Consider the following 16,637-nt stretch of genomic DNA (forward strand, 5'->3'; position numbering starts at 1 on the left):
AAGGCATACGATATTCAATATCTAAGAAGTTACTGGGGTCATTTGTTTTTTTGCAGTCATAGAATGGGATCAAGCAAGTTTTTACTTTTCCTACTGATAAATGTATTTTGTCCATATAGCATAGTAAAGAAAATTGAAGCAAAGTGGACAACACACCACACATTCTAAGGAGTGCCAAAACCCAGGCAAGGATTAAAAGGTTAATATTATCAGTACACACCCATATCAATCATTCCCATGTATGTCCTGTCTAACAGACACTTACATTGTTTATCTTGGAAAAATAGGTGGTTGGCCAAGATCAGGTATTAAAATAAAAGGGCTAAAAATACAAATAGCAAAAACCCATTTTCTGCTGCCCCTGAAGAGAGCGTCCAAGGCATGAGCCCAGCTTGTATAAAGAGTTAATAGAACCATGTCAAAATCCACTTGGCTTTGCTGAATGTAGACAATATATTTGCAAGAAACATCAGTAACTAACAACCAAAGTCAGTGATCTTCAAAAACTACTTAATACAAATAAAACATACTCAAAGAAAAAGAAAATTTGCAAGGGCTGACCTAAAAATGTATACACTCTATTACACAGTGCAATTTAATTACAGCCTTAGAACGTAACAAAACCAATGTCACATGAAGCATTACTGGTGACAGATGGAGCCAGCTTTCGTTATTCTGTTATTATGATACACTGTAAGGCAGCCACGCTTATGTGTAAACATTACACAAAGCTGTTTTACACCACAAGCACAGAGGAATATTAACCAATACAGCAAGAAACACAGGAAAAGACCAAAAATAAACTCACAGAAAAACATTATTGTAAAATAGATAATAATAATCATCAATTAGCACAGATGGTTATTGAGTGAGTTTGATCAAACACAAATAGACTAAGCTTGTTTTGAAAAATAAACTAAAAATGGAAAGTATTTAAAACTCTAAAAGTAAAGTATTTGTGACGAGTATGAAACCTTCGCCTTACAAAATCATAATGAAATACAAGTTAATCCATTCATTTACACTGGTGAAACTTAACTTCAAACCAATTGCATATGCTAATTGTATTTGATTTTTATCCGTCCAATCCATAGATGGCACATTCAGAACTCCAGCTGTTCAGGAGCAGTTTATCACATAATACGAAGGCAGTTAGCTACAGCTACTCTAACCATGGCAGTATATTTCTTAGCTATGAAGCATAAATCTGCAATCTGCAAATGGTTTCTTATTCTGTTTTAAAATGCCAAATACACAGTTACTTACAATACGACTGGGTATACAGAAAAAGAACCGTCTTCCTGCTGTATATGCCTGTTGTGTCGTGTTAGACTGCACCATCAATGTCTAATAACTTGGGCACCTGTGTCAACAGCACCCTGCTCACTCTGGTCTGCACAACATGTGCACAGAGCTAAGACTACATAGTTAATTTACAGCAGGAAAAAAAAAAAAAGGTACCTGTGAATTATTCAGCAGGCAATTAAAGCAAGCCCATCAACAAAACCCTTTAAAATCCAATCAAAAGTATAATTAGAGGTTTAAACTTTAAAAACCGCTCTATACTTTATAGCGATCAGATAACCTATAAAACATTTCTTTCTTTCAGAACAGAAAATGGAATGGTATACATTATCTCATGCAGCTAGGCAAATGAAGCAGAAATATACACATCCAATATTAAACTGTATATTCATATTAGGAGGAGACATCCTTCAATGGATGCATTCCAGTATGTGAGCTGTGCAACTAGGTTTTACAAGGGCAGCAACGTTGGCATAGTTGTTAGCATTGCTGCCTGGCAGCACTGAGATCATGAGTTCAAATCCTAACCAGGGCCCCATAAGTGAAGCGTTTATATGTTCTCCCCATGTTTGCTTGGGTTTTAATTGGTGATGCGATATAAATAAATGATAATCCAAACAAATACAACTGTTTAAATAAAGTAGAGAGACTAGTATAATACACAACAATAATGTTTCTAGGGCTAATTTAGACATAAAGGTGATTCAGTATATTTCACATTTGATAACTTCTAAACATAAGAGTTGCCCTATATACCATAGCTCACATAAATCCATGTAAAGCTGGGTACACACTATACAATATATATTGTGCAATTTTGGTAGTTTTGACCAATCTGCACGACCATCGTATAGTGTGTAACCCCAATCCGTCGTTTATCGCATTGTTCTATCTGTTCTGCTGCATGTTAGATGGGATGCTGCCGTGAACCATGTGGTGAACATAGTGTAGTGTGTACGCACAAATATATTGCTACAATCTACCTGTTTGCCATTGATATGCACAATGATTGCATAGTGTGTACAAGAGAAACAATTAATTGGATACAATCCCTGGACACAATATATCGTGTTTTCGGCTGTTCCTGGATTAGTAACATTGAAACTACCATTGCATCATTCAAATGTGTGTACCTGGCTTAAGATATAATATTTTCAATAAAAATATAAGTAAAAGAGTCAGGAAGTTCTAAAACAGAAGATAATTGAGGTAAAGTTGGGATCATAGCAGATTCTCTTTATATTACATTTACTGAACGACGAGCAGTCTCGGAAATGGCTTGAATAGTTATTAAAATTTGATGGCAAGCAAGTAGCAGAAATTAAATATTTTAAAAACAGTGTTTTAAGCAGAGCCAAGTTTGCCAGAAATCCCACTAAGACTAAAGTACACACTTCTGGAAATCTCAGGGGGTGTTGGGTGGACATCAGAGCGCAATGAATTTTATCATGACACCTGCTGATGCCAACTAATTTCTCTTAAGTGCTGGCAGTGAGTGCCAGTTACACGCCGGAGTACTTAATTGAACTGACATCTGCTCATGGCTGCTGTCTGTAAAATTACTACCCACAATGCAGAGTTGCCCAAAGGGAGAAAGGAGCCTATTTTTCCCTCTGGCTCATGCCACGTTTTCTATACTCCCCCCACAACTCACCTGGCAAATAAGGATAGCAAAGACTAAATCAACAAATACCTGGGTTTTGCATACACATAAATACTCAGAAATGCCCAATCAGTGAACAATAACCAGCAATGAACAAATGCATAAAAGGTATAATAATTTTATGAGTTGGACCTACCGTAAGTCCTTATGTTCTCAAGAAAGACAGACTTAAGTGTCGAAACACGTCGGAGGAGTGACAAGAGGGATTTTCATTACTTCATAGACCACTAGATCCAGAACCTTTTTCCAGCTCTAGAAGTACCGGGCTCTGATGCTGCATATGGTTATGTTGATCTGCTTATCATCATATAATGTTTGGAATTAATTAAAGCTATTTTAAAAACCATCGGCACCATGAGGAGTTCATTTACATGGCTTTCCTGTGATCTTGGACTATTGGAAAAGTCCCAAAGAAACCATTATAGGAGTGCAAGCATATATCCCTATGTCAGCTACAGTGTGAGCATTGATATTTTGATATATTGTACGAAATATACGGGCAAATGGTGTTTAATTGACAAGTCAAAGATACCTTTATGGGAAGATCACCTATAGTTTCCATGTAAGCACTGATGTGAGCAAATGTACCCATTTCTGTGTGAAGAACACTGGGAGTGGAGATACGGTGTTTTATATACAAAGAACACGGGTGTCACCTACAGTATACTGTATATGGCCTTTTGGATCGTTAATATACTCATTTTCAATTACTCATTGGAGTATTTCTAAAACGGATTTATATTATTTTGTTTTGTCTTTTTTTGCTGAGCACGATTGGTCCGAGTAAAGAGACATTCGCAGGAACAACACTCAGGACTAAAGATGTTTGAACGAAATTGGTGCAAGGATTTTATACCTCTATTTTGTGTATTTTCTATTGTTATAAATTAAGGTGACTTATTGAGAGGTGTTTTCATACTGACAATTTGGTAGCACCTAGAGTGAATCTATTTCTATTATTATATATGAAAAAAACAATGGTACCTTATTCCAAAATTTCCATATCTTTCGACATTCCCAAAATTGGTGGCAAAAGCCAGCTACAAATAATTACATTTTAAGACATTATCCAGATTCGCCCACTATCATACACTATGTCTCCTTTGTCTCTGTGATATGTATCTGCAAGGTTCAAAACTGTACCTCTTGAAGTAAGGCTGAATGTAATATAAAAATGTGCAATTCAATGATTAGGGCAGTGGTTCCCAAACTTTCTTGAATCAAGGCACCCTAGAGAGTATCAATATTTTTTCATGGCACCCGTAAAGGCCCCCATACATCAGAGATGGATTGCAGCAATCGTGCAATTTGCAATCGATTGTGTATACAAATCTGCAATGTATGGGCTTCACAGATCGCAGATTGCAACCAAAAAGTGATTGGAATTGTTTAATCTGTGAAATCCAACATGTTGGACAATCTGATCGATTGGGGCTGTAGATTGCTAGTGTATGGACATGATCAGCAGATTTGCAGACCGTTACTAGTAAAATGATGGGCCTTTCCAAGATTGCCAGATCTGTGTTTGCTGCAATCGATCTGCAAATCACTGAAAAAGATCTGTAGTGTATTGGCGCAGATTGCTCGATTGGGAAATCCTAAGATCGGGCAATAAATCTTCAAATTGTTCAATTGTGGTTTTCAGATTGCTGATGTATGGGGGCCTTAAGCCAAAAGTTTGTTATTAAGAAATTCAGAAAAAAATGATTAAGTAAATTGTGCTCACCTGTCATCCTTAGGTTCAATTTTGTGGTGGTGGACAGGATTGCGCTTCTGTTTGTCCACATATTTTATGTTTTTGCCTCTTATATGGAATATAAATAGTTTGAGTTGGTGCTGGACCACCAACTTTAGGCACCCTGAGTGTCCCGAGGCACCCCAGGGTGCCACAGCATACAGTTTGGGAACCACTGGATTAGGGGACAAGTCGGGGCCCAAATCACCTTGCCATTTAGAAGCTAGTTTGTCCCAGAGCTTAGTAGCTGTATTTTGCATTAATTCAACAGTTAAATAACTGGTTTCATAGGGTAGAGTGCCCAGAGAATAGATGTGAGTCATTAGAGTGTCTTGTTCAGAGAAAGAGGAGACAGTGATAGTGAGAAATTGGATATAATGTCAAGCCTGCAAATACATATACAAATATAAAATCAAGACAGGGATGAATCCTGCACCAGTATCTTTATCATAACTAATATCTTCAATGATCCTTTTCTCAAAATAGCTCAGATCTGTGGTAAATATTCCTACCGTATAGTTAAATAGCTACTATGAGGTGCTACCCACTACTTGATTATTACATATATCACAAAAACACAAAGAGAAAGGTAAGTAGTTTTGAGGGGGCACTGCCGACGACAAAAATATAATTTAAAAGTTATTAACTTTATTGGTATGTATTATATGCATTAATCTTATCAATTGAAATAGGTAAAATATAAAACCAAAAGAATGTAAAGAAAGGAATGAAAAATAGTAAAGTGTATTAAAATATATATGTTCAACAAAACAACCGTTGTCTGTGTCGTTCCGTTTCAGTATATCACTTATCACAGCTATTTGCTTAGTGGTCTTCACACACTGTTATGGTTTTGTTTCATATGTTCTATCCAGAGAGTTTAATGGAATGTAATTCCCTCACACAGGGAGAAATAGGTGTTGTGTGGTCTTATCCCTTTATCAAAATAACCAGTCAATGCTGCCAAAGATACTATATTTCACATAATTATTACACATTCTCAGAGCATCAGTAATGGGCTAATCATAATGGTCATGCTATAATTCTATATATAGCCTCTCTCTGCTAATATAGTATTATATTCCAACTGATAACAGTTGTACTTTGTGTCACTATTATCTCCTGATTAAATGTATCCAATCAGTTCCCCCTTGGTAACTGCATACATGGGCACTATGGTCCTAGTGATTTTGTCATTCGTATAATATACTTTATTAACCACACGGATTTTTTACTGTGCTACTCAAATTTATTTATATCCTACTAATGAGGATTCACATCAAATCCCGCACAGGTACAACTCAGTATGGATTAATTTCTATCCTTAAAATCTATTCACATTAATCACCAATAAGGTTATAGCAGGTCAGGGCTGCATCTGTGGTATCAATTAGCTGCTGCTGTTCTATCCTAGTATATTGTTGTGATCAGTGCTATTATGACAAGCTCTTTCCGTGGATCCCTGGCCGCATGCGGCACTATTAATCCCCCGTAAACTTTTTTTTATCACCGCCAATAATATCTACTAGAGGTTGCTGCACTTTAAGCCGCGTGAGCACCGGCGTAACTTGTATGCTCCTATATTACCCTGTCCTCTGCCTAGGTTGTCAGTGCCTCCTCACCGCTCTGTTTGGCGGCGGTTAAAAAGTCACCAGGAATACAGTGTGACACATTTCAATCTCACTTTAACAGCATTATCAATAACAGTGTGTTCCAATATATTCAGAACAGACAGCGGCTGCAGAGAGTCCACGGCAGTTTCACCATTCCGGCTTTATTAAGGCATGTGTGACATATGTCACACTGTATTCCTGGTGACTTTTTAACCACTGCCAAACAGAGCGGTGAGGAGGCACTGACAGGCTAGGCAGAGGACTGGGTAATATAGGAGCATACAATATAGGAGGCTATATATAGAATTATAGCATGACCATTATGATTAGCCCATTACTGATGCTCTGAGAATGTGTAATAATTATGTGAAATATAGTATATTTAGCAGCATTGACTGGTTATTTTGATAAAGGGATAAGACCACACAACACCTATCTCTCCCTGTGTGAGGGAATTACATTCCATTAAACTCTCTGGCTATAACATGTGAAATGAAGACATAACAGTGTGTGAATACCACTAAGCAAATAGCTGTGATAAGTGATATATGGAAACGGGAAGAAACAGACAACGGTTGTTTTGTTGAACATATATATTTTAATGCTCTTTACTATTTTTCATTCCTTTCTTCACGTTCTTTTGTTTTATATTTCACCTATTTCAATTGATAAGATTAATGCATACAATACATACTAATAAAGTTTATAACTTTTAAATTATATTATTGTGGTCGCCAGTGCCCCTTCGATACTAGTTACCTTTCTCTTCGTGTTTTTGTGACATAGAAAAATGTTACTGCGAAAGAGCATATTACTCACATAGAGAGGTAAAGGACATCAATATGCCCACCACGTCGAACACATTCTATATTGCTGAAATACCTTTGTTTCTTAATGTTCTAAATAGATGATTGTCCAATCCAGGCGGGATTAATGGGTTACCCCATACAGTGATGTATGAAGTGGCAAGATGGCTTCTATGAAATCCCTTGGTGATCCCCAACCAAGAGCAATAAGTATCCATAAAAAGGATGTTAGTGCGAATAGATAATGGAATAGCAGTGGAAGGAAGATGTTATAAGACGTATCAGGTTTAGAGACAAACCGCATCATATTGTCAGCAAAAAGTGCCAGTTTGGTTTAATGGAACCAATCAAAAGAGCGGAAAACAATCTCTCTCTGCACAAAGCAAAAGGGCCAAAGGCTCCAGGGCCAGTGCAAATAGAAGAGGGGAGAGAGGGCACCCCTGTCTAGTGCCTCTACATATTGGAAATGCAGTAGAAACATGACTTCAGAGTTGTAGCTCCTGTATAATGGGTGTATAAAATACCAATAAAGTGCTCCGGGAAACCGAACCTCGCAAACGATTCAAATAAGTGATCCTACATAACTAGTTTTCAGGAACTAGTGATAAAACGTTGGCGAACCCCAGTGTCTCAGAGGACCTAATAGTATGAAGTATAGATAAAAAATGTTAAATATTAGTAATAGAATGGCGATGCCAAATAAACCCAGTTTGATCTTCGGCTATGATAATTGGAAGAATAATTTTAGTGAGCAATTTGTAATCTACGTTAAGCAGCGAAATGGGTCTGTAGGAGCTCTGAAGTTCTTGATCTCTCCCCATTTTGGGCAATAGTTTAAAAACAGCGCAGTTAAACAATCTAGGTGAATAATGGATTGAAAGAATGCAGTTGAAGCAGAGAGCAGGGGTCCCTCAATTTTTGGATGCAGAATATGGTGAAATTTGCTGCTAAGGCCATCTGGCCATGGAGCCTTACCCACTAAAAGGGATTTAATAGCTTTAGAGAGTTCAGAGGATATACTATGAGCCATGAGTGACTCTGCCTGGTTTATCAAAATTGAGGAAGGGGAATGTGCTTCCAAAAGTCAGATTTATTTGCTATATTGAGAGGTTCTTGAAAATACAGGGTCTCATAAAAAAAACTTAAATACCTCCAATATTTCTAAACCACAAGTGACCCTAGTACCATCTGGTTTTTAACTGTGGTAATGCCCATTTCCACACGGATAAGAGTAAGAAGTAACTTCCCAGATTTATTACCTAGCCTATGAAAGCTGTAATTATTGTTTGCTATACGCTTATTAGCAGTTCGCGTAAGCAAGACATCAAATTGGATCTTGCATTGGAGGACAATAGATTTAAGGTGGGGATTAGAGGGGAAGATTAGTAAATCTGTTATGCTGCCGTTAGGGCCAATTGAAGTTTAATATATTTTGGAGATATTTTTATTATGTTGTGTCACATAAGAAATATTTGCACCTCTAAGAACTGTCTTGGAGGTCTGCAAAAATAGGAAAGGATCTGTGATGTGCTTTTGGTTAGTGAACAAGATGTAATCCATGCAGATTCCAACATATTGTGGAAGGGGTGGGAATTAGATAGATATGCTGGAACACGTCATAATTCATAAGAGGCCTGAGATAGATTTAAGTGAAAGTGTGACCCATATGAGAGCGTGATCTGATAGAGAAATAGTTTCAATAAGAGCTCCAATCAAATTAGGAAGAAGAAGCGAATCCAATATCAATAAGTAATCAATTCTGGACAGGGTGTGGTAAGCAGCAGAGAGACATGTGCATTGCCTGCCTGTGGGATGCAACACCCTCCACACATCTGCCAAACATAATTGTATGGATAAAAAGGGAATACCAATAGGATAGGAGCGAACAGAGGAAGACCTGGAAGATTGTCTGTCCATTTTGGGAGAAGCTGTGATATTAAAGTCACCACCAACAATCAAATGAAAATCTACATGTGAGAGCAGTTAGGAAAGCAAACATTTTTTTCAACGTTTGTTATAAACATTGGGGGCATATAAATTACATAAAATATAGCAAGAGCCCTGAATAGACACATCAACTTACACAAAGTGTCCACCTAGTTCAGATACATTGGAATGAATGTTATACTGTAAAGTCTTACACAAAACTATGACTACTCTCTGAGCCCTTGAGTTGTAAGAGACAAAGGAGAGTACACGAAACAAAGACATATTGAGTTTGTCAACCTCTTTAGGGACAAGATGAGTCTCCTGTAATAGACAGACATCACAACGTTGTTTCAGAAGGATTTTTTCGGCTTAATGTGTGAGTTAATGCCTCCTACGGTCCACAAGGCAATTTTAACGGCACTCATATATCAGGCCGCGTAAAAAGTAGAAGGTAGGGGGCACAACCCATACACAAGCAGGGGTAGTATCAAAAATCCACATAAACGTTACATAATGAAAAATGTTCACATAAATGAAAATAATTGCTAGTGTAGGGGGACCGTGTGGAACAAAAATAACAGTACGAAATATTAGTGCTAAAACCAAAGCCTTAAACTACCAAATTGGGATACATAATGCGTGGGTTTCAATGTAGCTGCCGTCAGACAGACAGGAGGCAAATTACAGAGAGCAGCTTCTGATGAGACATGTAGTGCAACTCGCCCTAAGGCATTTCAACAACAGACCATCAAAATAGTTGAATAAAGTCTATACAATACTATGCAGTTCCTTTTTATGTTATTTTTACATATGTACTAAAGTTCTCAAGAATCTGGACATGTTAAAGGGGAAACATACTAGGTGATAGAATCAAGTAAGCGCAGAAGCCATCATACCCGTTCCAGGGGCATCTGCCCGTTAACTACAGAAAGAAGATTCTGAATGGACTTACGAGCAGTATATGCCTACCATTACTGGCAGATATTTGAGCACTGCAAGGTACTGATGGCAACTCACGTTGAACTGAATATGCCCCTACATTTTTTGAGACGAGAAACATCTTGATATACACTGAAAGTGCCAAAAGTCATGGGATAAATGCCTAGTACCGTGTCGGACCCCCTCTAGCCTGGCGAAGTGCAGCAACTCGATGAGGCACCGATTTCACAAGTGGATGGAAGACCTCTGGAGAGATGATGACCCATGCATTCTGGATAGCTTCCCACAGCTCCCTTACATTTATAGGTGCAGGATCTTGGGTGCGAATGGACTTCTCCACATCCCATATATGCTCGATTGGGTTCATGTCGGGCAAACGTGGTGGCCACACCATTCACCGGAATTCTCCTGCTGGAATATTCCACTGTTGTGGGGTTACATGAAGTCCATGAAGGGCTGCAGATAGTCATCAAGTAATGCAACGTAGCGGCTATCGGTCAATGATGTGTTCCGGCGGACTAGCTGACCCAACCCATGCCACGTGTGTACCTCATGGTGCTCAGCAACCACTCCTTCCTTTTATGCAATATTACCCTATATTTTTTTCTTTATATAAACCGTAATAGCTGGCACTCCTTGTAATAAAGCAACAAGCCAGGGTGCCTGTTCAACAACAATAAGTACAAGCAGCCTCCATGGAAGGCACACCTGTGCATGTTCACCAAATAAACAGACCCACAAGCATAGGGTTATGTCCGGACGTCCCCGTGATGAAATGCTTTAAGATCATAAAACGTCAGATATATATATATTTTATATACACACATACACATGCATACATATACATACACACATATTTACATACATCTGTGTCCTCATATACCTAGTCTCAATACGCCCTGCCTGGTGTGAGGGAGCCGCGCAAATCGGTATAGCTACACGGTTAAAGACGTCAGTCTGCGAATAACTGCACTGGATTGGTTTTAAATATGGACAAAGGCGCAGATGAAATACAACGGGACTTGCTATGAAAAAAAACAAGCCACGGCCGCTGCATCGTAGAACCTCATATACAGATTCAGACTCATGCGCACACATGCTGTATGCACAAGTGTCGCATATAAAATTACTCAGTGCAGTCTCGGTTTTGTCATATCGAATTGCAATTAAGACGCATTTTCGGGCAAAAAAGACGCTTGGTGCAAGTAGAGTCTCACGGGACCTGGTGTGCCGAGAAAGGCTGTTTTGCACAACTGCAGCAACAGTGTATGAGGACATAGCGGTACATAGTTGTTTCTTTGTTCTTCGTTGCAGTTTTATGTGCTCTTCTTGTATTATTTCCAGCAGAAGATACACAAATAACTATACAGCAAAAGCTGCCCACTGTGACCTTGCAATCAAAAATAGATTTCAACACAAGGGAAATTGAATTAAATATAATTATCGGGAAATTCTCCGAAAATAAACAGCGCATGAATGACATATAACAGGCTCTGCAGGAGGCAGCAGAGGAATATCTGGAAATAGCATACCAAATGGACGTAATCTGGTTACAGTACATGTCCAGCTGCACAGGCAAGATAGAGCATAAGACACAAAGAGAACAGGAAAAGACTGGGTAATGTGTCTTCACAGACAATCTTCAAAGCATAGACATATGGTTTAATAGCAATTTACCCAATAGGCTCCTCCTATTCTTTAACTGCAGAGGGCATCTGGAGATATCACCAGCATAAGAATGTCCTTCATGTTGTCCTCACTCTGCTGAATAAATAAAAAAAAGACAATTTTAAATAAACAATTTACGGCTGGATACAGAATTTAATTTATGTGTATAATAAGCAGACATGCAGTAGTGTCAGGGTAACCATTTTCCAGTACATACATTGTTTCTTATTTGCCTTTAATTAATCTAAAACGCAAGACGTAGGGAGAAAGAAAAAGGGAAAATGTAAAGGAAGGTAAACACAAAAAATGTTCAAGAAATCTAACAGAAACTAGCCAATCGCTGGACACAGGGTAATCAGACTGGCGCAGACCCAACTTATAAAAGCACTCCAACATTAACATCGCTGATAATATATCATACTGATCCCACATACACTAATATCTGGTCACTCTGTTTCCATGCATGACTCAGACAGTGAAAGTACACCAATCCCATATAGGTTGGAGTAGAAGGATCTTTTACAATACTATTATTGTGCAGTATTTAATTATAATCAACATTTTTTACAAGATCCATTTCGCTGTTAATTTTGTTCTCTGCAGTACGGTTTTTACTTTGTAGACAACACATAACACTAGTATGAAACAAACCGCTGTATTATCTTTGTGTCTACATCTGTAGATCCTCTGTGTCACTGCGATAGCACTGTACAGCATTGTGTCACACCTAGAGATCTCCTGTACCACCCAATTATCCAACAACATCGCTAAATTAAGTGATAATGTGGAAACCTGTTAGCAGCACAGTGGAAAGTGACAGCTCATTGTAACTAAAGGAGAAAATATACAATGAAGAAGAAACATTTTGACTTTTGTACAAAACGTTATCCGCACACACAAAAATAGACTATGGCCTCATTATTAATACGCTTAAAGAGATAAAATCATTCAAAATGTTGATTAAGGTATTGCTTAAACAAATTTACTTTCCATTGCAGACCAAAACTGTATTCAACACTATGATTATCTCATATTACCATGCTGAATTATTCTTGTAAGGTTAATAGTTATGCAAAACAATAGGTAAACTAATCATCACTGATTAGCTTTAATTGTTGGATAAGAAACTATGATTGGTCAATTCAGTATGCTGCAAATTACTTGTCGCTGCGAGCATAATGTATGGGTATATGCCGCACTAATGGTACCCTCAGACTTACAGATTTTTTTATTGCAGCCCCCTAAAGCTGCATATTAAATCCACGAGTTCAGGCAACATTTGACGTGAGGGGGGCAAGTTGCAGTGCCGTTGGCGGCATTTCCTCACCTTTACAATGACAACTCTTTCCCCCACCCCGCGTCTAATTGAATTGACCCCTTACAGTGGAACAGAGGAAATGACTTCCCTGCTATGAGAAAGGCTCAGCTTACCTTCAACACAGTGCACAACATTTCAGAAAACTTGTTTATGGAAAAATATGATATAACCTAACCCATTAATCCAACATATTCTTACTTGTTCCAAACTATGATAGAAAAGTTTGAATCAGATTGGCTGCTATGGGTTACACAAATAGAAAATATACAAAGAGAGGATGCACAAAAAAACAAATTAATTTAGCTTCATAGGTTTGTATCTCTTAATTAATAAAAACTGGTATCAGAACACACAGTTAACAGAGAAGTTTATTTATTGATCGAAGCTTTGGACTTGGTGTGGGACAGACTGTCAAGGAAATACTGCAGCATGCCATTAGCTACCAGTGACGTGTGGTGAGGTCAATGGCTGGGGAGGCACACTTGGAGACGGGTCTGAGTGCTGGAAGCCTGTCTCACCAGCCTACTCACTGTAACTCTCCCCTCACTACACTAAGATTCAGTGTCCATTGATTCTCATTCCCGCATCACTGTCTCTTCTCTTGCTTCTGCTGACTGAGCTCTGTTATCTAAACACAGCAGTTCACTTCCTGGTCACATGACACATCCAAGGTGTCCATCAGTGCTCAAGGCACGCCCCTATACACAAAGGCATGCTTCTATTAGCCCGCACTCTGTGCAGCTTACTGCCCGTGGTGTGGCCCCGCCCCCAGCTCTGCAAGCAGTGTCTGACTACACAGAAGCGAGGCTGAGCTGTTGATGCCTCATCTCTTGTCTCCCTGCAGTTCCAGGTAGCTTCACAAAGCAGGTGAGTGTTAACTATAAAAATTATTACAATAAACAAAGAAGATTCTCTGTATTATTCTAATCATTTGTATATCAAATCTCAGGAGTATGATAGTGGAGGCTCTTCATCCCCTGCCTACCCTGACTGCACTTCCCTGTTAGCAACTTCTAAATGATTCAAATACATTAGAAATAGTTGTCAAATTTAGTACAGCATATGTTCTATTACAAGTCATGAAAAAGATGTTTTACAGTAGGCTTAGTTCAGCTTTAAACAATGAAAATACATGCATTCTACCATACAAACCCATGGCTATTAATTCTCCCTCTCGCCAAGGCTGCTCCTCATCTCTATGGGGGTGAATTCAAGTTTGTTGCGCACCAGTGGCCACTAGATGGCGCCAGACAGAGAATTCTTTCAAGCGTGCACAGCCAACATTTTGACTTCCAGCCCCCCGAGCTGGCGAGCAGAAATTACCAAAAAGTGACCTGTTTGAGCACTCAAACGGGACTTGACGTGGCCGCGACAATGAACCGTCATTTTGACTGGGTGCTAACTAGTGAAATTATATTTTAACATGCTAGATACAGTTGTCTACTGAAAGACATGGCTATTGATCACGCCTGTATCATAAAGACAAGGCTCTTGATCATGTTTGCATCATCAAGACATGGCTCTTGCAGCAATCCCAGTGGATGGTAGCTATGGGTTTGACATGGCTAAAATCCAAGTTCAAATCATAGGTTTGGTACACAGGTAGACTTGCAAACAGGTAATCAAAAGATGTAGTAGAGCTGTAGTCAAGAACAGAGCCAGTGGTATCAGTACAGGAAATCCAATATGCAGTCAGGAAGAGAAGCAGCTTGATCAAGGGATAGAACACATTAATCAGTCAAAATTAACAGACTTCCTGCTTATAAACTCACAGCTGGCAAGGGATTAGCTGTAGTAAGGAAATAGGCAGAGAGCAAGCTCAATGCAGAATGCTTAGGAATACCAAACAGAAGTCTGAACCAAGAGCAGTACTGTGGCTTAACTGGCAGGAACACATGGTCAGAGAGTCAAAAGATCAAATTCCGCGGAGCCCATCAGCGCTTTTTGTAACAGTCAGATTGATACAAAGTAGAATATACCATCCAGTTTGCTGAAAGAAATGCAAGTCCTGAGTTAGCTGCATGAAAATCAGTTCCATTAAGACCTTTAGGTTTCCTACTTAATGTTGACCAACCTGTGCATTGTACAAGCGTTTAAAATAAATAAAATTATAATATATATATATATATATATATATATATATATATATATATATATACATACATACACACACACACATACATATATATACATACAGGCAGGTGCATAAATATTGGGACATTGACAGAATTTTCAGATTTTGGCCTCTATTCACCACCACAATGGCTTTGAAATGAAACAAACAAGATGTGCTTTAACTGCAGACTTTCAGATTTAATTTGAGGGTAATTACATCCAAATCAGGTGAACGGTGTAGGAATTACAACGGTTTCTATATGTGCCTCCCACTTTTTACATGTGTTAAGGGAGGACTTGGCAAGTTTCTAAAATCTAAGAGCCCTGTTAAAAAAGTTAAGGAGCCAGATCTTTGGCCCTGATTCAGAGCCGGACACTCTGACTCAGGGCCCACCTCCATAATTATGTAATTATGGAGCGTCCTCCTGGACGCTCGTATAGCTGTGGGTCACCACCCACAGCCCATACGAGCGTGCAGGTTGATGGCCGCGATGGTCTTGACCATCGCGACCATCGCCACTGCGAGCCGGAGCCTGCGGTTGAGTTTCTCAACCGCAAGGCCCGGAGTGATTTTGGCTCTATCAGAGCCAAAATCACTCCCACTGACATCACTAGTGATGTCAGTGGGCCGGCTTCTGACGGTAGGCGTTCCCTTGGGAACGCCCCCGTCTGGGAGGCACGCCCCCGGCACGCCCACCAAAGGGGGCGTGCTGTCAATCAACATCGATAGCACGCCCCCTTTGATCAGACACAACGAGCGAAGGAAAGTCCTTCGCTCCTTGTGTCTGGCGCATGCGCACGACGGAGCTCCCTCCGTCGTGCGCATGCGCAGTGCACACCATCGACCCACTTGCGAGCGGACAGCCGCTTGCGAGTGGGTCTGAATGAGGCCCTTTGTCCCTAACCAAAATATATGAAAACTTGCATAGACCATCACACGTCTCTTCAATGCTCCTCCATACCATCAGACCACTACATATATCCCTTTAATGCCCATCAGATCAAGCCACATGCCCATCTTTGGCACCCAATTTATAGTATGCCACCAGTAGTGCCCACACTTCATAATATGCCACACAGTAGGGTTCCCAATTCACAGTATTCCACAGTAGGGTCCCCAATTTATAGTATTCCACGCAGTAGGGTTCTCAGGGCCTGATTCAGAGCCGCTCGTAAGCGGCCGCTCGTTCGCTCCGAGCGATGTTCGCACAACCAGTCATTGCGGTCGGAAATTGTGTGCTTGCAAAATAGCGAATGCCTGCTAATTTGAGTGACAGAATGAGGCGTTTGAGGGTGGTAACAGGGGAAGGTGCTTGAAAACGGGGAGTGGAGATCCGAACGCAGGCGTGCCAAACGGTCAAAATGGGCGTTTCAAGGGTGTGCATAATTAACAAAGCAGCGTCATCGACCACGTCACTTGGTTGTCTTTTAGCCTGAACTGCTCGCATGATTGCGGTAGGAAAATCCTACCACAAGCACTGCGAGCAGTTCATACGCCTTTCGATGTACTCGATTAATCTAATAAATAGCGGAGATGACGTAGGAT

The 16,637-nt window shown here is 39.6% G+C and overlaps 1 protein-coding gene across 10 annotated transcripts in view; it reads right to left on the reverse strand.

Annotated features, from left to right (window-relative positions):
• Positions 1–16,637, reverse strand: part of PITPNM2 (phosphatidylinositol transfer protein membrane associated 2) — a 371,894-nt gene that overhangs the window by 292,763 nt on the left and 62,494 nt on the right. For 7 of the 10 annotated variants that reach the window (XM_088449123.1, XM_088449125.1, XM_088449126.1 and 4 more), the window contains exon 2: positions 11,668–11,754. The exons of 1 other annotated variant lie outside the window; for it this stretch is intronic. The gene's annotated coding sequence lies outside the window, so the exon portion shown is untranslated. Of the gene's footprint in view, positions 1–1,266; positions 1,343–11,667; positions 11,755–16,637 lie in introns of those variants that run through there. 2 more of the 10 variants (XM_088449120.1, XM_088449122.1) reach the window with 2 other exon arrangements.

This window comes from Taudactylus pleione, unplaced genomic scaffold (genome assembly GCF_031769625.1).
Source record: "Taudactylus pleione unplaced genomic scaffold, aTauple2 ptg000479l, whole genome shotgun sequence".
Lineage (NCBI taxonomy): Eukaryota > Metazoa > Chordata > Amphibia > Anura > Myobatrachidae > Taudactylus > Taudactylus pleione.